Source organism: Amblyomma mixtum, chromosome 5 (assembly GCF_055824585.1).
Source record: "Amblyomma mixtum isolate Tamu chromosome 5, ASM5582458v1, whole genome shotgun sequence".
Lineage (NCBI taxonomy): Eukaryota > Metazoa > Arthropoda > Arachnida > Ixodida > Ixodidae > Amblyomma > Amblyomma mixtum.
The window spans coordinates 57,068,974-57,094,962 of record NC_143016.1 but is presented as its reverse complement, the minus strand read 5'-3'; the positions used below and the strand labels follow the sequence as shown (position 1 = coordinate 57,094,962).

At 44.9% G+C, this 25,989-nt stretch overlaps 1 protein-coding gene across 2 annotated transcripts in view; it reads left to right on the top strand.

Moving 5' to 3' along the window:
• The window catches only part of LOC149342258 (uncharacterized), a 114,566-nt gene that overhangs the window by 15,738 nt on the left and 72,839 nt on the right, over positions 1-25,989 (top strand). The window contains exon 1 of one of the 2 annotated variants that reach the window (XM_089544582.1): positions 10,910-11,162. The exons of the other annotated variant lie outside the window; for it this stretch is intronic. The gene's annotated coding sequence lies outside the window, so the exon portion shown is untranslated. Of the gene's footprint in view, positions 1-10,909; positions 11,163-25,989 lie in introns of those variants that run through there. 2 annotated transcript variants of the gene reach the window in all.

The window sequence follows — 25,989 nt, the reverse complement described above, 5'->3', positions numbered from 1 at the left end:
CCATTTTTCCTAAGCGCTATTCCTTAGCGCTTGATTTGATTATTGAATTATTGACTGACGCAGGCGGCAATACAGAACAGTCCCGTCGACAGGGTTCTGTCATTCCGAGAAGCATACATCTCGACTGATTGCCCAAAATACTAACAGGCTGCCGAAAATAACTTCTTTAATTAGACTATCTTGAAAATGAGTGCACATTAGTGGGACTCTACACCAGATGTTGACTAGTGTCCAAAAATTACAATATTTGAAGAAACCAGCATTTTTAAAAAACTTGTCGGTGGTATTTTAGTCTAGCACACGAAAATGAGGCTACAGGTGCTGCAATGACTTGGGAACACCAACGCAGCAGCCGTTAAACATGCTCAGACAGACACGGACTTTTCGACGCTGGCTCTTCTGTTGCAGATAGAAGAAGGTTAGCTCACTTTCTGGAGTGTGCGAAAGAAGCTTTAAAAATGGTGTGCAAGAAAAAAAAAACTGAAAAAAAAACTATCGTGATGTTCTGCAACCTTCAAACTGAAATTTGTTAATAATCTCTCGTGGCTACCAGCCACACTGGTTAGCCTTGTTTAAAAATGAAAATCTTCCTGCGTGTGCAGGACCACGACAAACAACAATGTTGGTGTTTTATATTCGCAAAGTGAGCTAACGTTCCTTGCATATTCTGCACATGTAGCGTCCATGTTAAAATATATAATATATTCAGCTTCAACTATGAAGCTAAATGTACAATGGTGTCACCCCGCATTAATTTATATAGAGACTGTCGACATCTCCCCAGTAAATATTCATCAAAAGTAAGTATACATTTATTTATTTCATGCGCCAAGCCGTAGGGAGAATAAATTTTGCATATGGGATCTAGCCGTAAGACACTTGCCTAATGAAAACGTTGAAGTAATTACACAGATCTTTCCCCCAGACCCTCTTGACGTCTATATATCCTCGTTGCGCAGTTCATCTCGCTTGGAAAGTAAGAAGATAAAACAGTTTCTTGCGAGACGTTGCACCGGTGTGAACAGGCGCATAAAATAAATATAATCTTCGAAAAGCGCTTCCTGCTGAGAACAAAGAACGTTGACACAACCATCGCTCCCAGGGGCTTTAGGCCGGAAAGGTCGCCTATTCCCAGAGCGGACTCATGCGGAGAACAGATTGTCAGTGACGTGATAAATTTCTCTCTTGGCCTAGGGTACTGAACCCTGCGCCTGGAGAGCTTTCCATCTTTGTCGCAACCGTGCGTCACACTACGTTTATTTTTATTTTTTTTTTGTTTCTGCCCCTGTTTCGGTCTTTTGGGCTTTTAAATGTACCAACGCGGGGCTCTTGTTTCGAAAGTAAAGTACGTTGTTGCGACTCGTAAACGTCCGTCTTTTCGGGGGCGCATTAGGAAAATAACTTTTTCAGTAAAATCTGGTAACGACGAGTTTGTTCCAAAAGAATAAAATTCTTCCCAGTGTAGCTATAAGCGACGGCCCTTATAGCTACTCACACGCTGTTAGCAAATTTATAAAAATCATAGATTACTTAAAAGCCCTGCATGGCCCGAGCTGTGTTGTTCAAAGTTTTCAGGCCGCCGTTTTGCTGTTGTGCCTTACAGGCAAGGTCTAGTAGGCTCCTGGGAGCTTTAACATTCTAAGGGGTGAGAATGAAAGGTGTGCTAACTATCCAGTGATCCTAACTGGCCTCTGCACCCCCTGAAAGTGAAAGAGTTGAAGGTGCACTAGCTAACCACTTTGCAATGTTCAGAAGAAAACCCAGACACCTGTAGACTTTCTACAGGGGCTGCATATGCCCATTTTGTAGAGAGGCAGCTCATTATGCAGAATAAATAAGTATCTTTCTGCCTCTGTTCTGTTTCAAGGCGATGAATGTCCAAAGTGTGGAAAGTACAAACGTGGCGCTTCCCTTTTCTTGGATAAAAAAAATATAAGAGAGATAGGAAAGTGACGTGACTCCTATCCAGCATAGTACCTTGACAAGTGAAGTAGCATTACAGGGCTTAAGAGAAGAAACCATAATGTTCCTGATAAAACTTGATCCCAAATCAACAAAGTCATGAAGTGTAGATTTTGAAACAAGACACTACGAAACTGACCCTTCAAAGAGACAAACTTTTGTTTATCGTGTAGAAGACAACACAGATATACAGCATGCATAGTGAAACAGAAGACCAAAACAAGCTCTCTCCTACGATAATACTAGCCGTTGAACACCTTGTTAAATTTTCGCGTGAATATTAAAGTAATTTCATCGCACTACTCGTTTCCTAATATTTCTGATGCCTTGGATGTCAGCGAAACCTGTTTCATATATTTTTTTTTTTCGCGTAGCATCGAAACGTGTGTCCCAGTACAATTGTCTTCTCTGTGACTGTTACGTCAGCATTGCTTAATCACTCTTCACAGGTACTACCTGCGTCAGGTATAACGTGACCAGGATGACTGCAAAGCAAACAAGAAAACACAAATATAGTAGCTGCTAGAGGAGCAATCCAGGCAGGGTTCATTAACACTTTCACACAGCAGTGTTCACGTCTACGATGCGAAATTTAATTTAACTTGTATTTAATATAACTATGCCAAAACCTTCTCGTTTCAGTTGTATAGTTCGCTTTTTATTTGACGCTGAGTCCACGTACTCGTTACTTTCTACCAAGACTTAGGTACTTAAATTTTATTTATTTATTTATTTTAAACTTAAAGGGACATTTGTACATTAGAGAAGGGAAGGGCGAAACAAAAGCAAATCAAACAAACTTTAACGAAAAATACAAAATACTGACCGCAAATAAAGGGAACATTTCAAGCATAAGTCCAAGACAAACGTAGAAAATAATGTATTAAAAAATATTGTGCCGAAAATGCCAAATGGTAGTTGAGATCGCCATAAAAATGCAATGCACGAGAAAAATGTTATTACATAGAACGGCTCTTCAGTCTTAACAGTAAGTTATAAAATAAAACTTTGTAGTGCAGTTTTAAAATTAAAGGTGAGAGTTTTTCCTGCAAGTGATGCGGGTAAGGTAACTATATTGATTCCGTAGAGTTAACAGACGTACCACTCCGATATTGCACCAGATCTGTGGCACTGAAATAAGGAAAAACAGGGACCGACGAAAGCATCCTGGGTAATCAAACCTCCTCACGGTCCTATTGGCTTCTAGCAGTTTTGCTAAAGGAGATCGCCGAAACCGATGTTTGTTGAACATCGTCACTCGGGCTGCCTTAAAGGCATGTGAGTTTAACAGGATCGTCAGCTCAGCTGCGCAGAAAGAAAAAACTCAAACGAACAAGAAGTCAAGAGAAAAGGATAGTAAGCGTCCAACCTTTGCCGGTACGCATTGACGAGGGGAGGGAAACATATCGATTTGAACTTCGATCGCCTCGTCCGATGTTCTCGGGGAATGCCTGCATGAGTGCACCCACCTGCAACGCAAGCAAAGATTCGACGTGTGAGCAATCATTTATTTCGAAAGCTTAAAGAAAGGCACGAAGCCAGCGAAGCGTTGCGTAAAGTTGGTGGCCGTTACAAAGTGCGCTTCTTGAAACAACGTCAGCAACACCCATGCCGATCGTTGGAGGAAAGCAGAGGAGTCAGTTGCCAACAGCAGAAACTTGAAGCCGAAGATTTTGTATTTTTTCTTATTCTGCACTTAGGAAAGTTTTACACTTTGGCAGCAGTTATGTATCTGAAGGCTATCTGTTTTATTTTAAATGCGTCGGTCATCCCCCTGTGTCCTTGTTTCTGCTTACTGTTCTCATTTGCATTTCTTTACACATCGGCGCAACATAACACGAAATTCACCTTATATCTGGCAGGAGTTCTTTCCCCTGCGGGCAACAGTCACGACAGTCAAGACGTGCGTTCATGTAAGTCGAGTGAGTTTTAATGACACTTTCATTAAGCATAGCAGCTTCTGATTGGCGTCAATTAGAACAGCTCGTCTAAACGCTGTGCTTCAACTTCGGCGAACGGCTTCTAAGCTCGGACAAAAAACAAACAAAAATATTGGACCACGGTTTCACAATGGGCGTCCCAGAATGACCCTCTGTACTTCGTCTTTCTGTCAGCAATTAGCGCTGACTGACGTTAATTACCTTAGTAATCTGGGCTCTTCTTCCTTGTGATGTCACGAATAGAAGTTAGGCAAGGAGCTGTGGTGTAACCGAAATTTTATGCATCTTTTATCTGCGGTGGTGCCTACAAAGGATAAAACAAAATGTCTACCACTCTGCATTTTTTTTTCCCCTGTCAAGCCTTCGCGAATTGAAAATTTATCGAAAGAGGTGCGTATTCTTGCCGACGTGTAATACTTAAAGTGGCAGGAAATTATCTCGGTGTGTGACTTGAGTTTTTTATTGCATATAAAGAGAAGTCTTTAAATTCAGAGCAAGTACTAGCTCTAACGATAACGCCGAGTCCTGCGTTAGATGTAACGCAATCTAAGTTAACCTAAACTTTCATATCCTACACAATTTTGTTACAGCAGACCGTTCCGAACCGCCATTAACTGCATGCGGCTGACAGTTTATTAGAAAGTGAGGGTGCGATACAAATCTCTGTTCAATTCAAGGAAAGGCAAAAATTATAATAGATAGCCCTATATGGCCAATAAATAAACCCGAAAACACTTAAAGATGCTCTTAATGTCTTGAAAACTAATCCATATAAACATTTGCTCTCGAAAACTTTCACAGCAGTAGTTGGCTGCTATAACTACAGCGGGCTTGCTGCTACAGTCCAGTCACAGAGACGCCTATGCGCATAAAATATTTTCACCCTCATTGGCGCTTTGAATATGAAGCGGGTAATGCGAAACAATGCATGAGGTTTGATTACATCAAAAAAAATTTTGCGAGCCTCATGTCCAGCATTCCTGGACAAAAATTTTGAATATTGAGATATTGTCAGGTACTGTAATGTAAGTATCCAAGATAATGGTCCATTCTGCCGATGCATAGCAAAATCTTTCTTATAAAACTTTTCCATCGTTCACATAGAGCAGTCAAGGCCACCATGAAAAACAAATGCGGAATAGCAAAAAAGGTAAGCCTGCCGACAGAAAATCTGCGCATGTATTGATTTTTAAAGTGAAGTCTTTCAACATAAGAAAAAATTACGTCCATAAACTCCTTCTCATTGAGAAATGCTTCTGTCCAGAATTGCCGGGTATGCGCCTCTGATTTTTTTAAGCATTTTTTTTTTGCTACTCTTTTCGACTCCAGGACTTTCATGGTGATAGTTGTCCTTGTGGTGGTTTATTCGTCATCCTTTAACTCTAGATAGAACTGAACAAAATAGAAAGCGTAGCAGCGTGTTTGGAAAAAATTCAATATTTTTCCCAAGCCAGCAACAGTATCAGTGAACAACAAATACACGACAGAGCGAAAGACAAGCGGGGCGGGGGAAAGAAGGGGGGGGGGGGGGGGGGGGCTTATGATGCTAGCTACGACACCTGTTCATGCAGTTTGTCACAGTGGCTGTGGGCGCCCACAGGTGCCAGCTTTACAGAAGATATATCACTGACGCTCCGCATTTCATCGCAATCTATCCCTATCACCCCGCGAGCGAGTATAAAACTTTCAGGCTTCCGCCAGAGGCATTCATTTTATGTAAAAAAATGGTGTTTCTCGTTCGAGGTACCAGAGAGCCCTCGAAAGTTTCCAGTTACTTCTATCACGCCGTATCTCCTGGTTTTAAGAGAGGGATTTACATACGGCGGAAAACGAACCAAGGCGCTGCAAAAACGCAGTTTTTCTGAGACATTTCAGTGGGGCTGTATGTCGTGGTTTGGGAACTGGCTTGGAACCGGCATGCAGCCACAGACATCATGTTCGCCCAACCCTAGAAATCTGCGGCATCAACGGCTGAAGTTTCTCTTTATGTTCGCACTACTTCTGCGTAGATCATTTTGCTGGGAACCCGAAAGAAACAGTAAATGTTGAGCAAATTTCACATCATAGGCTTCACATCGAAGCCCTAGATTTTTTTTATCGCGGGTTTTTTTCCAGTGGTTCATATTTTCTTAAAAAGAGCCGTCAGGATATAAAGTTCGGTTTTCGTCTCCGGTAAAACACTGCTGCATGCTTTATAAGTTTTCCTGTACGCACTCAAGAAGTAGAACCGATTTAGGATTCTGGGCAAAAAAATACACAGCACATCTCGAAAATGTTCTTTATGATTTTCTGAATTTGTGGTTTGCCCGTGTATTCGGAGAATTCTGCAATATGCCCACGCTGAACCAGAACTTCTTTTTCTTCTTTCGCTAAATACGGGAAGAAACGCCACAGCCTTCGCGTTCCCGTTGCCTGATGCATTAGTAACACCACGTTTCAAGGCCGCACATGGTCGTACTCCAGCTGTGCGAAATTGTAAACAAACTTATATATAAGAGTTTTTTTTGTTTGTTTGTCACCGCGAGCCGTCGCTCCTGCCATATACCACTCTTTTCTAAAGCGCGGAGGCCAAATAATTCTCCTTCCCAGCTCTGCATTTCACCTCTGTCATATCTCCGGCGCTAAACATATGTAGACGATAAGGACGGTTTCTTCGTCGCACACCCAGTACATTTAACTGACAAGGGTACTAATGCACGTCCAGTGGACTCCTCCGATAACATTTCTTTTTTTCGCGAGGACGGCACATGGTTGCGGCGCCTTAGTTCTGAGGCAGCCGATTTTGTGATTTTCAATGATTTTACCCACAAAAAAACCTAGGTTTTCGCTAGAATGTTCTTTCTGCTGCAATCTCTACTTCCCCCCCTACTGGGGTGGATAATTCTCATGCTGGCTTGTTAACATCTTAGCCACTAAGCTTGCTGCTGCACAGTGTTGCGAAGCGCTCGCAGCTATACTCCATGGAGCGTCAAGGGAGCAAAAAAAAGTTAACCGTTCTCTAGAGGGGCTTGAAGTTCTAGACATACTTCAGTGGCCGTGCTGTAAGGCCCCCCTAAAAAATGTCGTTGTCTCGGAAACTTTGAAGAAGATTGATCACAATAGTCTCCTTAGAGGCAATTTAAGTTGTACGAGCCCATTAGAGCGGTCTCTACACGTCATGGCCATTTGAGGGCAAGAATTTCACTCGATGTCAGCTGCGTGACATTCGAAGATGCGTAGCCGGGCCACAGTCGATTAATGCCGATTAATGCAAGGCAGTGTTTTGAACATATTGTTAGGAATGGCAGCAAAATGCGTTGCAAAATCTTTTTAATGTTTGTTCAGTACTCTTAGTGAGTAGTTAAGAGAAGGAGGAGGAAAGGCAGGGAGGTTAACCGGGAGAAAAAACCGGTTTGCTAATCTGCACTGGGGGAAAGATATGAGGGGATATAAAGATGAAGGAGAAAAGGAAGTAGCAGGAAAATGAAGTCAGTGTGCAAAGTAAGACTGCCATAGAGGAAAACCAAAGAGATGCGGTTTTGCAATAATTAGCAGACAACAACAAGCTTCCTGAGTGGCATCTATAATTATATCGATTGTAATGGTACAATCTTACGATATGCGAAAAATTTCGTTGACAAACAACCATCCGTTACAAAATGCGCTTGCCCTAAATTTCGGCGTATGGATATAGACACACGCCAATGTTAACCGTCTTGTTCAAGCACATAAAGCGAAATTCGTGGTAAGAACAGGAAAACAAATAATAGTTCATGAAATCATAGCTACTTAGAAGCGACAAAACGGCATCGCGCAGGCATTCTTTTCCACTACTCATACATGGTGTATACCTGTACTCTCCAACCCTCGCCACGTCTTGCAAGATAATTATTTTCTCGTCAGATGGGCTAAGTTATACAGGTTGGTTATACTGTTCCTAATTTCCCATTTAAAAACAATCCTGAAGCTAGCGAACATGGAATTTCTGGCGATATCTAGTAAACGAACCTAACAAGTGCAGAGCAAGACAAGCATACGTTTCTCTGACACATTCGCAAAGGGCTTCCACAAGCAACTAGGCACAGTCACAGCTGCTCAGGCTGGATCAGTGCCGCAGAGATTACAGTCGCTGCCGATTACTTGGCTATCGAGAAAGAGCGCTACCATCGGTTCCGTCATCGGTTAGAGCTATATATAGACGGCAGAACTGCGAAAGCCGGCAGGAGACGAAAAACCAACCACGAACGCACACAAAACAAAAATGCGTTTGCTGTCCGACCATGTTCCCGACTCACAGTTCTGCGCCATTATTTGGCCATCGGAAGAACACATTATAAACGACTCTCAGAGTTACCAGGAACCGATGCCACGTATAAGACCTTGGAAAAGCTCGCGTACAGGCTAGCACAAACAAACAAACAAACAAAAATCAACCCCACCGCTTAAGCACAGCGTAAGGCAGGCAGCTTCTCTCAGCCATCGTTTGGTGGCGGATACTCACTTTTCATCTATTCATTTCTCGCTCTCTTTTTGTTCCTCCATGTAATTCCTTTTCTTCATTTCTTTTTCGGTGATCTGTATTTGCCTGTCTGCATGTTAGACGTTGCTTCACGGAGGTGCTCCCCAGTGTGGGAGTAGATCGAAAGGAGCGAAAAGGGGAAAAAAAATAAATAACCAAAAAGAAGTGAAAAGCCTGGTGGGATAAATCGCGATCAAATGCGTTGCGGGAGGCTTTCGTTCCGGCGGCCGCGACGTCTAACGCTCATAAAATATGGAACGTTGAGCCAGGCGCCGGCAGTAGCTGCTGCTGCTGCTACCCAACTGCTAGCCTGCTGAGGCGAGACGCGCTACTAAGGTGCGTTTCTGGGCTCCCCAACCGGCGTGCGTACACCGAGTAATCTCGGAGGAATTCCAATGAAAAAGCCGCAGATCGTCGCTCCGTACGCTATGGGATCGAACGAGGCCTGCAGGAAGGCTCGTACTTTACCCCGCCCGAAAGGGATAAAGTGTATAACATTGCCCTATCTCGCTTCGCGAGCACCCGTTTCTTATCGGTCTAGTACAAGCTGCCATGATATGGTACTTCTTTCTTATTCCTTTTTTTTGTGTGCGTCTTCTGTTCGTGCGTGCGTTCGTAAGTTTCCCCAGAAACGTAGGCAGTTCCTTCCCTGTCCTGTCCCTAAGTCTACATCATGCTTCTCTGAGTAAACGTAAGCCAATGAGGTTTCGGTCTAACGTGTCTTCCATCAGGAAGTCGAGGCGAAGGCCCGTGAGCCCTTTAGCGGCTTGCCCTACCATGTTTATTATTATCTAGGTCCCTCGCACATCGGCTTACATACACAAGCAATTAATAAAGAGCTAAGAAAGAAAAAACTGTTCATCAAGTCTTGGGTTTTGAAGCTTTAATGCTTAACTAGCGGCGGCTATTAGAACGCCGTAGTAAGAGACAGCTGCGAAGATTAAAAAAAAAAAGGCCTACTTCCATTTCAGTGTGTAGATGCGCTGCAGTGACCGCTAATTACAGCGATCATATGGTTAAAAAACTCATTGTGCCATTATACACTCTCTGCGAGAAAAATTTGAAGCGGTCAGTACACCTGCAAAGAGCAAGACGTTTAACGTGTCATGAAAAATCGTATATCATTGATAACGATCTTGGTCCGTCGTTGAGAACCAGTTGCACGACTAGACTAAATATGGCTAGGCTAGAAACGTCGGCTCATTGATGTTTTTTATGAGCGTCTTTTACATACGTTTCTAATCGATGCGAGTTTGGTTAGAAAATCACAAAGATGACAGAAGTATAATAAAACACAGCAAGCAGACGCGAATAAGGAAAACGCAGAAATTAGTTACAGAACTGACTCAAGGGAAACAAGAAATTAAATCATTTTTATCATACCCTGATGTGTTTGGTTAAGTGATGTTGGTTAGTATTTTTTTCTGCTATCGCTTCGTGTGACCACTTGGAAGCCCTTGATTACTTTATATATATTGCGTCTTTTATTGCGATAAAGGTATGACCTGTTTACCAAAGGGCACACATGGTTGCGCATTTAAGCCGCTTGTACGTATGACCGAAAAACGTATCTAGGGGTACAACGCAGCCGCTGTATACCATACGCAGTGATTACAGTTCATAGGGCGTCGTTGGAAATGTGTCCTCTTCTCAAAAATTGTTCTCCGCAAGCTCAGTGCTGCTGATATCCCATTCTTGTGCTGTTGCAGAAAATACTGCTTTCTTTTGCATTTGATATAGTTGCAAAGATGCATTTATTCGTCCCTGCTACGTGTTAAAAACTTGCTTTTTAATTCAGTATCTACTATTAAACAACACTCACCTGTTTTCTGAGTTTTGTTTTATTCTTGTCGCGAAACGAGCACTTCAGCCTTCCTTTCGCTCACCGGCTGACCGCAAACTCAAGAAAGATGTTCGGCGTTGCTTCCAAAGCAAACACACGCACGAAAGCTAATATATCGGCCGACCTACAAAGCAAACGTTGCGTGCCGTTTCGTTTCAGCGCTCCATCGGGTTTTCCGCGGCTGCGTCCCCTTTTCCCTTTCCACCCTCCTCCCGCCGCCACCTCCTGCGTCCTTGCTCTCGGGATCCCCAAACTGGGGCAACTAGAGCGCATGCGCCGCCGCCGGCGCACACAGCGCATGCCTGACGGTGACGCACAACCGCGCAAGCGCGTGACGTCACTCATGGAGGGGAAGGCGCCTCTGTAGCGACGCGAACTGAAAAGCACCGCTCGAAACGTGGTCCTCCCTGGGCAAACACTCTTGTACTTAAGCGATCGCTTCGACATCTCTCGGGAGGAATCTCAACCATGCGCTCGTTTTTCGCCGAGTACAGCCGCGCTTCCAGTCGACAACGTTATTGACAGAGGGCGCGGCTATGCGTGTGCACCAGATGTTACACCAGTTTAGGAGTCAGTTTTATATCGCAGACCGCGGTGAACGCCGCGACTAAAAACACTCAACAGCGGTAGCGACCCTCTATCCAGCGCCATTTCCCATTCGCTGCCGCCACTCTTCCGAGAATCCACGCCGGCGCTCAGCATCCACATCTCCATCACTGCTCTCGAGCATCCGTCGCACGCACGCACGCTTTCGGCTTCTCCGCCAGCTTTATTGTTTTGCGGCAAAGCTACCCGTGTGGTTCTCGGTTGACTCCGTGTGTCGGCGGTTTTTGGAAGACAACGGAACTGTTTCGTGACGACGTTACGCCAAAAACACACCGATACTTGAACATCACCGCTTCGTCGTCGTCCGATACAGGTGAGAGCTGCGCTTAACACGAAAAGAAAAAATTCAGAGTGAGAGAAAGGGAGAGAAGATACAGCATCGTGCCGATGACCTGTCTTCGCATTCATGCGTTCTCCTTACAGGCTATTCACTCTAGGTTCACTCACCCCGTTCGCTTAGAATTCGTGTCGCAGCCGCGGGTTTCTATTACATTTATACTATCGCTCCTGTTGGTACGTTGCTCAAAAGAATACAAGGTAAGATGCGTGTCTGAACTACTGTGTGCACTGTGAACATGGCAGTGCACACTAACGTAACTGTGAACGAAGCTGTGAATAAGAATTAATAATGGCTGATAGCTTTTTTGCGCATGTGAGTTGCTGCACAAAGGTGTTTGCCCGGGCGATATGAAGAAACCTATACATATCGTTTGCGAAGAAAAATGCTGTTCAGGAGGCACGTGTTAGCTTGCTTGCAACAGCATTGCAATGAGCCTCTGATAACTGTGAAGAGGAGACTTGTTTTACAAAACAGTTGTCCATGCATTCCAGTTGTTGTTTTTTTTTTCATTCTCACGGAGACTAAAAAAAAATAAACTGTGGAGCAGATGAGAAGCTGGGTACGGAAAATCCGTTTTTCATTATTGTATTTTCACGTTGTAAGCGAGAAAAATTAGTTTTAAAACATCCCTAATGCAAAAGATTTGAAGCTAATATGAATGACAGTGTGCGCCCATATCTGAGATGCAGAGAAGATTGTAAATAAGCGCTCATACTTTTGAGGAAAAAAGATGTTTCGCAAATCTGATCTTTCCTCACGACAGATGACCTCTGTTACTTTCCTTAAAATTAGTAAAAGTTTTTTGGAGACTCGGATGTCAACCATTTTGAACAAGACGTCTTCCTTAAAGAGTACTATTCCTACAAATGAAGTTTTGAACCGCAGCATAGAAATTGGTCTTAAAATGAAATTCTGACATTTTAAATGGTGCAGCAATACCGTGAATGTAGAAATAGACTCTTTGCCCACCAGGTTACTGATCAATGATAGGGCATCTTTAGCATCTTTGTACCGTCTTTTATTATTTTGTATTGTCCACCCTACACGTACGAGCAGACGTCCTGCACAATAGTGCCTCTGTTCTGTCCTTCTACCATTACAGGTTTTTTTTCTCGTTATTACAGCAGCTTCTTCATATATAAGTGAAATTCAGTGAAGACATACTTGAACCATCGAATAAAAAGCTGTACATTGTAGAAAACTACCGACTCATTCATGGAAGGCAATAAGAGGACAACTGAATGATGAAATATGAATGTGCCGTTTTTCTATACTGGCTCATCTATTAGAGAAAAAAAAAAAACCTAGGGAGCTAGCTGCATAAGACGATATTCTTGTTTTTAAGCGCATCCAGACCTGAACCGCACTCGTTGCGAAATTTGACTGTCCTGCTCGAGAAAATGTCATAGTTCTTTGGCTAATGGTCCGTGGGAGCATTTCTCCTTTAAAAGGCCACCACGAAATACGGCCCAGAGAATGTTGACAACGACGAAGCGGCTTTGTAAATGCGTCGCTTCTTCGGGAAGATTCCCCTGCTACGTAAGCATGCTCTGTTAGGCTCTCGCTGCAACCCTGAAATAAATGCGTCTGCTGTTGAGTGTTTACTTACAAATTCTGCAGTATTTGACGTAATACGGGCCCGCTTTTGATCCCTTTAGTGGAGTAATAAAGATTTCGCTTTGCCTTGTAGCTAACGTTAGAGGAATTTTGTGAGGCTTAAAAACTCACAAACTTCAAAAGAGAAGTTAGTAATAATGGTACCGCCATTGAGCGTAATATATTTAAAGAAACTCAAAGTTTGGCTGGTAAAAAACAAGAAGGAAACACCTTAGAAAACTTTAAATATGGAACCTATTCTGACTTTTTGTAAAGAGGATCAAGTGACCCACCTCTTTGAGTGCACAAATTTATCGTGAAAACAGTAATGCTCTAAACTAAGGCTCAGCGCTTGTGAGACGTTTCCAGGCAAGTACAATCGTTACTGTATCCGGTATGTAATATTAGGGTTTCAACGCCCCGAAGTGACTTATGTACTATAAGAGACGCCGTGCTAAGGACACGGGACGAATTTAGACCCCCCGGGGTTATATAATGTGCGCTAACAACGCATAGCCCAAGGGTGCTTTTGTATTTCGCTTTCATCGAAATGCGGCGTCCGAGGCCGGGATCGAACCGGGGACTTTGGGATCAACAGCCCAACGTCAAAGCCACTCAGCTACTGCGGCCCCTACCATAGTCGCAGGGCTGTTTAGTCACGGTTTTTTAGCACTCTTACCGTCCTAGACGCATACGACATTCGTAACCATTTTCAGTCGTTAAATGTTTGTGGCGTCACATACGCATGAACAACTCCATGGTAGTGACTCGATGACATCTAAGGTCATACACGACATGACCCTGAATCATGGAGAAGAACTGTACGTACCTGCAGGGGAGAGGGAGAGAGGTCTCTGTTTACAGGAATCGTAGATACACCCACTTTTAAATAGTAATTCGTAAACTTACACCTAAGGCGGTTAGGTATTGATGCTTCGATTCTGGTCTGATAGCTTTAGTTGACGAGTGTCAGCGGCGATACCTATGCAAGCAATAAGCATAGGAACCTTACAGCTAATTTCTCTTTAATTTTCGTTTGTTTTTTTTTTTACTTATGTACTGCGTGCGTCAAGTACGATTCAACGTGCAGATCAGTCGGTACTAAGAACTTTTTTGCACAAAGCTAATTGTAAACTTTAGGTGCAAAAAAAAAAAAAAAGAGAAAAATGTGCTTTTGAAAGATTTTGAAACAATGAAGAAGGGGAGAAACCGAGCGTGTTAATCTCTCTTTTGATGTTTAATGAGCACGTACACTCGGTAATTTTTGTAAACGAGAAATGTCCTGGAGGCAGCAACTACCTCCATGGGGCGTAATACCTTTGTAATTCTACGGAAAGCAGGCATGTTTGCACAAACTCATGCTCAATTAAACATCCCATGCTGTTTATGAAGCTGTCGAGAACTATGCACGAACGTCACGACAATGCAACACCCGGTGAAACGCGCGTTTTTAAAAAGATAAAAGTGCGCAGAAGCAATAAAGAAACGCTTTCAGCAAAGTTTATCTTCGCTAAATGCGTAGCGCGCAATTAATTTTTACTTTCCTTCCAAGGTTGCTGCAGCAAGCATTACTTCGAGTGCCGGACACCACTAAAGGTTCTGCCTGGTTAATCTCGTGAAAGAAAGAAACAGCGAGTCTGCACAAAATTGCGCAGGGAACATCGCCTTCGCAGCGCATTCACGATCCCTGACCCGTAATGATCCGTACACAACGCGGACAGCGCACCGTGAACGCAAAGAAGAGCGGCGTGCAAAATTGAATCTCCTAGCCGGAAGGGGAAAAATAAAAAAAAAACTGAAAACAGTTTCTGAGGGAGGAAGCAGATGCGGCTCACTGAGCTATTTGATTTCCTTCCACTGTGTACCTCTGTATATACCCAGACAGGAGGCGCCAGCAAAGAGCAGAGGAAGCGAAAAAGAAAGGAGAGGAAAAGGCTCCACGGGGCGTCGTTGGTTGGGAAGCAAGTGAATCCCTCTCTCCCTCGTGCACGAAGGCATGCGTTACCTAGGAAACCGAGGCTAGGAAACGTAAGCTGGCCTGGTTGCTTGCTTTCTTGGCGACGCCAGGTTGATAGGCGACGAGTGGCGGCGCCTACCAACAGGATACGTGTCCCTGTGCGCCTTGTAGCAGAGTAACGAAAGAAGCCACCTCCCCCTGCGGCGCGATGAATCAGGTCGCAGCTCTCCTCGAAATTAAAACGTGGCCTGATGGCTCCACGGGATCCCCTCCCCGTTCTACTGTGGACTTCTTCCCGCCTGAAGACGTTCAATTAAAGGGATGACCTCCCTTCGCACCCCTTGGCTTCTCGGCTTGATCCCGTAGCCTCGCTGTTGGAACAGAGAACGGCTCTATGCCCATGTGTCTTCGCGGCGGCCCGGATCAGCGGGGAAGGCAAGGGTTGGGTCACTGGAGTAATTTGTCTCGTCGTGATGCTGGCCCTCAGAGGAACGCGATGACCAGCAGCAGCTCGCTGGGGAGGTATTGTATCAAGGACCTTCCTTCTTGGCGACTTCTGGCGCGACGAGCGGACTATTCGGCCGACGTGCTTCACACCATGTAAGCCCTCTTCGTGGCATGGCCCCGGTTCGCGTGTCTTTCCTTGTGATATGCTTTGTATTTTTTTCTTGACCATGGTCGCTTTACTTTTTCTTTATTTCGAAACAAAGAGGCTAAGGCGAACGCCTTGTGTTGAATGCTTTTGATTCCTAGGAAGCGCTACTGGTTCTTTCCCCGGGTGGCCTTATAACGCGCACTCTTGAGAACTCAGTCTATACAGGCCGCGATAGCGCCTAATGCAACTTGGGAAGGCTGTCCTGGGAGGTTACTCCTGCTCTGGCACTAATGCGACATCGATATTTCTTCATGATGGTGATGGTAATCATTGCGTGATTATGTAAAAATTAATGCTTATGTCATCGTTTTGCCGTAGCTTTTGACTGAGGCTGGGAGTTTATGAAATAATATATAAACTAAAATGCACTGGCCTCGTGCTTTTTCTCCATATGGCGCGTTTTAAGGTGGTAAAAAATGATCAAAGGAACAAACCAGCACTGCATTGGTGTGCAGAGACTAGTCATGATTTTATTATCACCGTCGTCAACGTCGCCGTCGTGACCCTGGTCATCACCAGCATTTTGTACATCACTGGAAACGCACGTTTCCCTTAGAGGTCTCCGGTTACCCTCCCCTCTTACAAGCGGACGTCGACTTATCCCAGCAAATATTTTAACTCCATCATTCCTGCTTATTCCCGGTAACTACAGATTACGAATATGTATTTCTTGCGCCCCTCTGTTATTTCGTTAGCAATTATCACTGATGAGCTATTTTTGTTGGCTTCCAAGCTCCGGCCAAGCAGGTGATCAATAAGGTGATACGTCGGTAACAACCGTATTGCTGTTGGTGGATATCTGCGAGAAGCTATCCATAACATGTGAGCGTTTGTCAAATACACTCCATCCTTTTCTTATTCTCTTGTTGTTGTTTTTTTTGCCCCTCTGGTTTTCACCTGCCGTTATTACTGCCCCTCTAAAGATGCAGTGACTCAATGCTCTCAGTATCTCGCTATGTTTGAAGAAAGTGCATATTACTTCGGTTTTCTACATATTTATTCCTAAGCTTATCATTGCGCCCGTCTAAGCGTGTGGTTATGTCAGATCACACATTTACTTGTTACCTTTTAGGACCTAAAGTACTCCCGTAAGAAGAGAATTGAACTGAAGAGCAATGCAGTTATCTAGGTAAATATCGTGAATTGTCTTCATTCACTCCACAGCGGTAGCTAAGGGCTGAGTTCGGCAGCAGAGTTTCGCCAACCGCGTGGCGAATAAGAAAGCGCCCCTTAAATTTGGAATAAACCCGTAGCCAACAGCTGCTGTGGGCCATGTCCAAGCTCTTGAATAACGTCTTCAACATAACTACGTCACGAAACTCTGAATCGAATAAAGGGTGCTTTGACTGTGCAAAGGCGATACTTTTTCGTGCCGGCAACTCTTTTCCGAGATAGCAAGCCCTCGCAACAGGCATCAGAAACCAAAAGAAGGCGGACAGCGTCCAACATGGCCACGCTATAAATGAAAAAAAAAAACAAGAGAGTGTGGCGTTTCTTTCTTGCCGCCATCCAGCTGGTCACAGTGTCGCACAGACCTTCTCGCATATCTGTCGCTGCCGCCGCCGCCGCTGCCGGCATGAAAAGTTACAAGAAACGCGTTTCGAAAATTTCCGCGCCGTTCCCATCCCGCCACCCGCTTGCCAATTTAAATCAAAAGGAGGGCTCGAGCCGTGCGCCGTCCTGTTTCCCAAGCTTCTCGGCTAATCTCCCAATCCCTCCCCCCCCCCCCCCTCTCTCTCCACCGCCTCCAGTCTGTGCCCGATGTTGGGCATATTTCCCTCGGGCAATCAGTCTGGATCAGCGAGATGGCGGCAGCCTCCGAGTACGACGCTTCTGCAGTACTGGCTGCGTGACTCACGCCGGAGGCGCGGGAGCGCGAAGAGCTCCAGATTGTCGGTCCCCACACGCGTTGTGTCCCCAACCACCCCGCCCCCTGTTATCAGCTGGGACCCACGCACAGAGCGCTCATCCTGTCGCGTCTAGTTTTCCTGCTTTCTGTTTCGCTTATTGCTCTTGATTCATGACGCCGAGTATGGAGCCTTTGCACTTAGATCACTGTTGCTCGGCGAGAGCAATGCAAACGCTTGCGAAATTGCACGCGACGTGAGTAATGACAGGGTAAAAAAAAATGAAGTGGATATGGGCAGATTATGCGGGTTTATTACGAGCGTTATGAGCTTGTGGTTCCAAACATACATGGCTTTTCTACTGGCGGTAAATCGGGAGTAGTATTCGCGTTTTGAAGTACGTATAAATTGTAGCTCCAACGACACTACAGGAGGTTTGTGCAAATGTAAACGTATGATTCTCGCTCGTCGACAGCACGAAATTGGCGCAATTTTCGCGACGCCTACATGTGATAACGCGTTTGCATTGCACTTTAAATGGGAATAGCAGCTTACCGCACATTAAAAAAAAATTGTCCCATCTTGATCAGGCGCATATGTGAGACCACGGGGCATTTCTTCCTTCTCTTTGGGTGCATAAACGGGCAATTTATTGTCCTTCTCGCCAGGGAGCGCTGTTATCAACTGCTCATTTAGAGGAACTAATCGCATGTACTGCAGAGAACTCGATTCCAATAAGCAGAACTGGGAATTTCGCGTGCACTTCATAAATGTGAGTAGATCAGGAAACGACGGAAATGCACGCGTAAAAACGAGAGCCTAACACGCCAATTCACTTAACAGATTCCAAACGCACGAGCAACTCAGTTTTGTGACGCACAGTACAGAGACGAGGTGCGTTCTGATTATGTATTACGTGCCCGCGAATGTACGACCGCTGACTAAAGTCTACAGGACACACCTCAGGGACTGAGACTCGCTGGCATAATATCTGCTTGTCGCGCAACAGCAGACAGCGGAGTCGTCAAGTCCCTTGTGATGATGTTGATAATGATTTTTTTTTCACCCGAAAGAATCCTGGCACCAGGACAGGGGAAAGCTTCTGCCAATTGTATTTGCAGTGGATACACCTGGCGATGCTGGGGATCGAACCCCGTACCTCCGGTTTGCGAGGCGTATGCTCAAACAACTAGGCCACTGTTGCGGTCCAGAGTCGTTTGTGAATTTTAGAATATTTTGTCTACGATAGCTCGCTATTCTTTCGTTATCGCAAGAGCTCACGAGGGTTAATTTATTACAAGGCAAACAAATAATCAGGCTAAAGGCCGGATAAGTAGAAGCAGCGTGTTCGATGACGACGCCTTAACGCCAGAAGGACACGACCTACCACTTAATGCAAGCATTTGCCAAGCAGAAACCCTTATAACGCTATATACCGCAAGTCTTACCCCTCAGTTTATGTGTGAGACTGCACAGCGAAAGTAACGAGGCTCCTTTTTTTCTGTCCGTCATTCCAAGCCCCCATGCCCGCTCACGTCCGTGTGTGCGGCTGGAGGAATTGTTTTTCTCGTGGCACATCCGGACCTCAGCGACAAGATTTATAAGCGAGGGCGAACCGCCGCGAACAACTGGCGCATCTCCGGGGCAATTCTTCGCTGCCAGCGGTGGACTCCCGCATCATTCCCACCGCAGGGACAACGGGCCGAATCGTAATAGTAGCCCTGCGCCGGTGACAGCGACGCGGCGGGACGCTTCCCCTCGTGTGAACGAATGGGGAAAAAGGCACCCGGCGTTCCGTCATCATCCAGGGCAGCGACCGGAACCGAAAGGAAGCTTGCTCCCGACGCCGAAGCAGGCTAGGCGGGAGTATGGGGAATCAGCTACCCAATGCACCCTCGTATACTTTTTGTCTCTTTCCTTTTCCGTTCATCTTTATCGTGGGGCGCGGGGAACACGTGGCGGTGACATTAGCCGGGGGAAAGCACCGAGAGAGCATCGCTGGGGCTCCCGTCTGAGTCACGTGCCGCCGACGCTCTCCCATGGAATCTCCCCTTCTCCCCCGGCTCCTTCCTCCCTCCCGTAGCCTGGCATGCCAATTTCGCTCCACGTCAACGGCCACTGCAGTGCTCGTTGGTCGGGGGGGGGCTCTGGCATCACGCCACAGAAACGATGAGGAGCAGCTTCGCTCCTGCACCACGCGTCCCTCATTCCTGTGGGAACTATTGTTCAAGTGCGTATGCTTTCGGAAATCAAAACAGGGACGGAATAGCGGCGGTCCTCGCCTCGATAGTTGTTGCCTCGTGGGCGCGACGTTAGCAAGCATTATCGGCGCGGCCGCATCCCTGAAACGGACGTGACCGTGAAAGTGCGCTGGTGGGAAGCGTAGTCCAATACGAAACTCACTACGAGGGGCGCTACCGCCACGTTGTCGTCTTGCGGCGAGCGCTCGTACGCTCTCGCCTGTACATAGTATACTCGTATGTGGGTACGTGTGCTCGGGAGACGATAAGGAAGGGAGAGTCCGAAGATGAGCGGCACACTGACAAGATCTACGCGTTGGAAACGAATTGCGCAAGGTTGCAGCAAGCGCGGGGAGTCTGCGGGGGAGCCTGGATTCCCGCTGTTCCTGCGCTGTTCGCTCAATGGACCATTTTCGAAATGACTCCTGGGAACGCCGGCACGCGCCATTAGCCTACAGTGGATGTCTTACGTCTGGGTGTGCCGTTTCAGCGCGTCCCGACGTAATTCTGCAGCGTTGCGCTATTCGAGTAGGTTTAGTTGCCCGATAACGCGACCGTTGCAATGCTGTAAGCCCTCACAAAACGAGGGAACTAAGGACGAACTTCGGAGCACATCAAATTATGGACGAGCAGCGGCATTCGAAGTTTCTATGGGCAGGTCGTATTAAAAATATGCGGCCACTGTTTTGTTGCTGCTCACTCCCGTGGTTCATATTACAGGATACCTTCTATCCTATATGGTAATGTTTCAGGGCGTCTCGTTGGCGTCTTGGTAGAACTGAGTCGCTGCTTTGAGTGTTAACGTCGCAATTCCCACGTTTTGAAAGCGCTAGATGAAAGTAAGGGTTTCGTCACTAATGTACAACCGGCCAAATCTTTAACTGGCTCGGGTGTTGCCTTGATAAATGCACTTTGTAAAAGGTTGCTTTTGGCTAAATCGCTAGCATATTCATGCTGTAATTTGATGCGTAAGATGGAATTTGGAGGTCTTTTTTTTTTCACGTGATATTCCAGTGGAATACTTGACTGCTTGGATAAAATTATTAGAAATCCGAATCGTCCGCGTCTGCGAAGAGCCAAAACAAGCAGCATACGCAGCAAATGTTTTGATCCATATGGCCTCCTCCTCTGGGTAAACTACCACTCCTTTCATGGCGGACAAGTCGTTTACCCATAGTAAGCGCAAATGCGCCACCAGAACCATTCCTGCGTATTCCGCTTGTTCCGGCTCTTCGTAGTAGCAGACGATTAATATTTCTGATAACTTTGATCTAAACACGCAAGTACTCCACTCAAACATTATATGAACAAAAATAAACCACGAAATGCCACCTCACACGTCAAATTACAGCATGAATATGCTAGCGGCTTAGCCAAGAAACCAATATTTTACAAGGTGCATTTATTAATGCAACACCCAAGCCAGTTAAAGATTTGGCCGGGTACCTTGCACTGCACAAATGGAAGAAACTGGGCTACTTGTTGGCAAAAAGGTAGTTACAGCATTATCAAGCATGGCTAATCTTGGTTATTTCTTGGTGTCTAAGGACAATCAAATTGCGCGTCGATACTCACTCGCATAGGGTTAATCGAGAGCAAAACTCAAAATTTCTCCATCCCCACCAGTGCAGCACTAATGCCAGACAATTTTCTGCTGTCTTGCCGTGCAGGCAGATTTCTCTCAGCAAGCCTCTTGCATCTATGGCACCCGACACTTGAACCTTGCTTTGATAAATGTACGACAAAAGGCCGTTTAAACAAGTATGTTAGCAATTCGTGTGGTTCTGCCATAAGAAATGAAACTTTTTCGCATATTTACACTCTCTATTTCAGGTGATAAGCCGGGCATTACAAGTATAAAAACACACATTCCTACACCACCCGTTACGAAGAACAGTGGAAGGTGGTCACTGCGCGGGTAAATTATTCCAGGCAAAAAGTGTCATACACACTGCCAACCCTTTTAAATTCATTCCATAAATCATGCATAGATTTGCATACAATTTCTGTAGGAGCCCTACGCAAACATTTCATTAGCAATCCTTGCTTACAATAACAACTAAAAATGTTATCTTGCTTTTTGTTATTTACCTCTCGTGACTATCAAGTGTGCGTGCATTAATTTTGAATATTGTGCTTTCTGCGAGTTTTTTTTTTTTTTTTGTTGTTCTATCGCTGCCTGCTTTGTAGGGGGGCTGCGGGCTTCAGTCAAGTCGCTTGTTGTCAAGCGGCTTTTATCCGCAGTCTCCCCCATAACTGATGGAAATAAACAAATTATTATTATTATTATTATTATTATTATTATTATTATTATTATTATTATTATTATTATTATTATTATTATTATTATTATTATTATTATTATTATTATTATTATTATTATTATGCAGATTCAAGAACTATCTTTAGCTTTCGCGTTGCCTCTTGCCAGGTGCGTAGAAGATTACTTCACAGTTTATCTTCAGTGCTGAACTCTTATACCAAAGCACCTGAACTGGCTTCCTTTCTACCGGTGAATATGGTACTAGACAATTCGAACTGAAATGAACGCCAAACACTGCAGGCCTTTCCCTTGGTATGATGGGCACTGATGCCTTCTCCATTTTTAACTGAAATGCTACACGCGCTTTGCGTACGACCTTACGCAAAAATTAAACTAAACAAAGCGCGGTGACGTCTACCGTCGGTTTTCTAGAAAATGAGAAAGCGTGCGTTTCCACTTGGTTCTATCCGCTGTGACCTATCCAACCAATTACCCGCCGCGTTTGCTCTGTGGCCTTGGATGCTGATTCCAAGGTCATGAGATCGAATCCCTTTACATTCATGAGATCGCACAGCACACGAGCGTTTTTGCATTTCGCCTCCACCGAAATCCAAAAACGCTCGTGTGCTCGGCGATCTATCTCATGCATGTTAAAGAGCCCTTTATGGTCTAAATTAATCCTGTGCATTCCACTGAGGCTGTAGCCAATGCGTCACTCCGGGGCGTTAATAAACTCTACATACCAGATATACAGTGTGTTTCACCTAACATTTTACACATTTTTTTTTCTTTAAATAGGCTTTTTGAGTTCGAAGAACGCTTTTTTCGGCATAGCATTCTCACCGGTGTAATACATCAGAATACAGGTAAGACGGGCTAACTACAAGGCTGGTTAACGAACAATGAATAGTTAACTTTTTAAGCATTACTTTTAGGTTCCTTAATTATTGAGAGGCGTATAGGCCACCGTAAGTAATATCCACATCAGTTTTTAGAATTTCGAAAAAGTGCTCACCCTCGGCGCTGTGGCCCAACAAAATTACGGCTACATCCAGCCAAAATACATGAGCTTTCGAGAAGCTTCCAGGTAAAGCAACCTCTCCAGGGCACGTAACACGTCAAAACAGCCAAAATTTGTTGGGCCACAGCGCCGAGGATGAGCCCGTTTTCAAAATTCTAGAACTGACATGGATGTTACTTACGGTGGACTACACGCTTCTCAATAATTAAGGAGCCTAAGAGTGATAGTTAAAAAGTTAACGATTCAAAATTAGTTGACGAACCTGCCAGTTATCTCATCATAGCTGTACTCTGATGTACTACACCGCTGACAGTGCTATGCCGAAGAAAGCGCTGTTCTAACTGAAAACGCCTATTTTAAAGATTATGTAAAATCTCAGTTGAAACACCCTGTACAATACTACAACATATCTAATCTTTTCGTTGTGTTTCGAAAAAGAACGAGGCTAATGATTGCTACTTGCACTGAGACGAAATTTTCACCGCTGTCTCCTGAACCTCTCACTGCATGAGCTTTCGCTGCCGCGTTTTTGCGGGGCAAACGTGGTCATCCTTGGCACCTGATATAACTTTCAGTTTTTCCTGGTAATTTTTCGGCCATGCTTTCTGCATTTCGATGGCGCGTTTTGCTCTTACAACGGTAATTTGTATTTTCTAAACTACACCGTCTTCACCTCGAAAACAAAAGCAAACTGTTTCTCATATCAAAATGTGCGCCATAGCAAAGTAGCTTTTTTATGAAGACTTGCTGTATTCTTTTAAACACGTGTGTATGTGGCGATAATGAGCACCCATTTTTTTTTTTTTTGAATATGTAATAGTTTCGTAGTTCTAAGCACCTTTTGTGAGCGTATAAAGGACAATATGCAGCAGCAGTGCTGTTCAACGCTCTAGCCACGAAAGTAACACAATTCGCCCGTTGCCTATGCATTGAATCTAATAAGCAGAGGTGCAGTTTCCAACTGCCTTTGCTGCAAATGGAGTGCCCTGCAACGCAGAGGCAAGCTTGCCGCCTAGAGAAACCTCTCTAGGGACGCTATAATGCACCTCTCAGTTTGCTTGGAATAAGATTATGGGGTCTTAAAAACCCAACTCTGAGTTTCCGGCTGTATGCCTATAGGCCGAAAACATAATTCACTTCTTTCTTTTCTTCGCGAATTTGCGCAAGGGTTTTATAATCTCTTTTAGACTTAATACGCTCCCTATTACGCAGCATCGGCAAGGAATAAAACGCGAACAAGAAACCTGAGGTGCCAAGACAAAACACCAATATATTAACTCCTGGAGAAGAAATACGGGCGAGGTTGAATAACAGTTCTGAAGTAGAGTCCTTGCGCCTTCGAATTTAAAATAACCAGATCTAGTATTGCACTTCCCCTGGCTCAGAGCTTCGTATTTTGATGTTCGTGTTTCAGTTGTGTTGTTCGCGTTCCATTTCTTGCTGAAAATGCGTCCATCTTAACGTCACTTTCGTTATTACAACTTGAATCTTCTTTGTTTGCTTGCCTGTGTATCGTCTTCGTCCTTGCTTGTGGTTTTCATGTTTTGGCGCTTTTTTTTTTCGCCAATTCAAGTATGCACCAACTAGCCACAAAAGAGGTGTTATTATCGTGGCCCCGTTCCTTCTGCATGCATGCAGCAATCGCCGTCTCATCTCCCTAGGTGTCACTGTTCTCCGTGTCGTTTCCTTTGCGAACGACTTCACTTTTCTCGCTACACTACCTCATTGGCCTCCATCTCACATAACCCTACAGCTTGACCCTGGCATACTCGATGCTGAGTTTTACGTCTTCACGATAGGACTCAGGAAGAGCGAATCCTACGGCCAGTCGATATTGTCATTTCATGAGCACTACACCAAGATTGGTGCACTTACCCTCACCATTCTTCTCTTTTTGTTTCTGTTCGCTCATCGTTCTTCTCACCACGTCCTTGTTTTAGTGTCGCCAGCGTTTGCATAAGCCATCACCCCTTCAAAGAAGAAAGAGGCTGTGTGGTCCACGGCACGCAGTAAACTATGCAAGAGGAGGACGCATTCAAATAATGGCATTTGCCTGTTTTTCGCCTGCCCTAAACGCCGCTGAGTGGACGCTCTCTGCGCGCGTTTTGCTTGTTCGCGCGTCTTTTAGCACTCCGCTCGAGAGCTTGCCTGTTTATTGTTGACGTTTTTCGAACTCGTGTTCGCGGTTTCGCTCGGTCCCGAGATGAATAAATTAACGGAAGCGAGCTAGTTGCATGAGCGCGCTGTTGTACTTTGTCCCGTAGGGTGCTAAGTCTTCTTTTGTTCGCGTTGGCAGCACACACGTGCGAAGGCTTGTGAGCTACAGGAGCGGCAAAAAAAGGAAGACAATGGAGAAAGGCGTTACTCTTCTGCATAAATAAAGGCGCAGGCGTTGAACTCCTGTAATGGCCGGGGGTGAATAGAAAGCTGAAAAGAAAATTGTTTTTAGTTCCCTTTCGCGAGTGGCCCGGAACGCCTACCAAATCTATAAAACAGAAAGGGAAAAGGGTTGCGACGAAAAATGAGAGTTCGCGTAAGTCGGTTGTTGTAGAAAACAGCGTGACTCGCTACTTTAAATATTCGTCGTCGAGACTGATAACACTTATGTGTACTTAAAAGTTATATGAGTTCATCATGGTTGGCTCTGCAATAAATGCGCAATGATTGTATTGAAGAATGTTTGTGATATGCGCCCCCTGAATTCTTTGCAATAATTATGACGAGGTGGGTGGAGAAACTGGGCTGATGTGACAGCTTAAGGGAAAGCGGAAAAAGGAAGTGCGAACGTAAAAATCTCCATCACCGAGTTTGAAATGATGGTTACAATATGAACACCCACCAGAAAACTACCCTATGGTGAACAACAAAATGTTCGAATACAAGCGAATGCATTGGTGGCGTGACCTCAGTGTTAAGGGCTGTGATGAAAACGCAGTCAAAAAACGTAACTAAGGCAAGAATTTATATGAAATGAACACTGAGCAGCACGCATATTGGCTATGTTCGTGGAATGTATGAAGCGCACATTGGATTTGTATTTAAATGGGTTTGTTTGGATTCAGCTTTTAGGTAGATGAGAAGTGGGTCATTTTTGGGGCTTAAACCCCTTGAAGACTACTTGCTGTTTATCTTGGCAAACAGTTTGCTTTTTTTAATCGCTGCGACAAAGGCACTATTCTACTCGGGCGTTTAATAGCAGCTGCGGTGTTCCTCACGGAGTC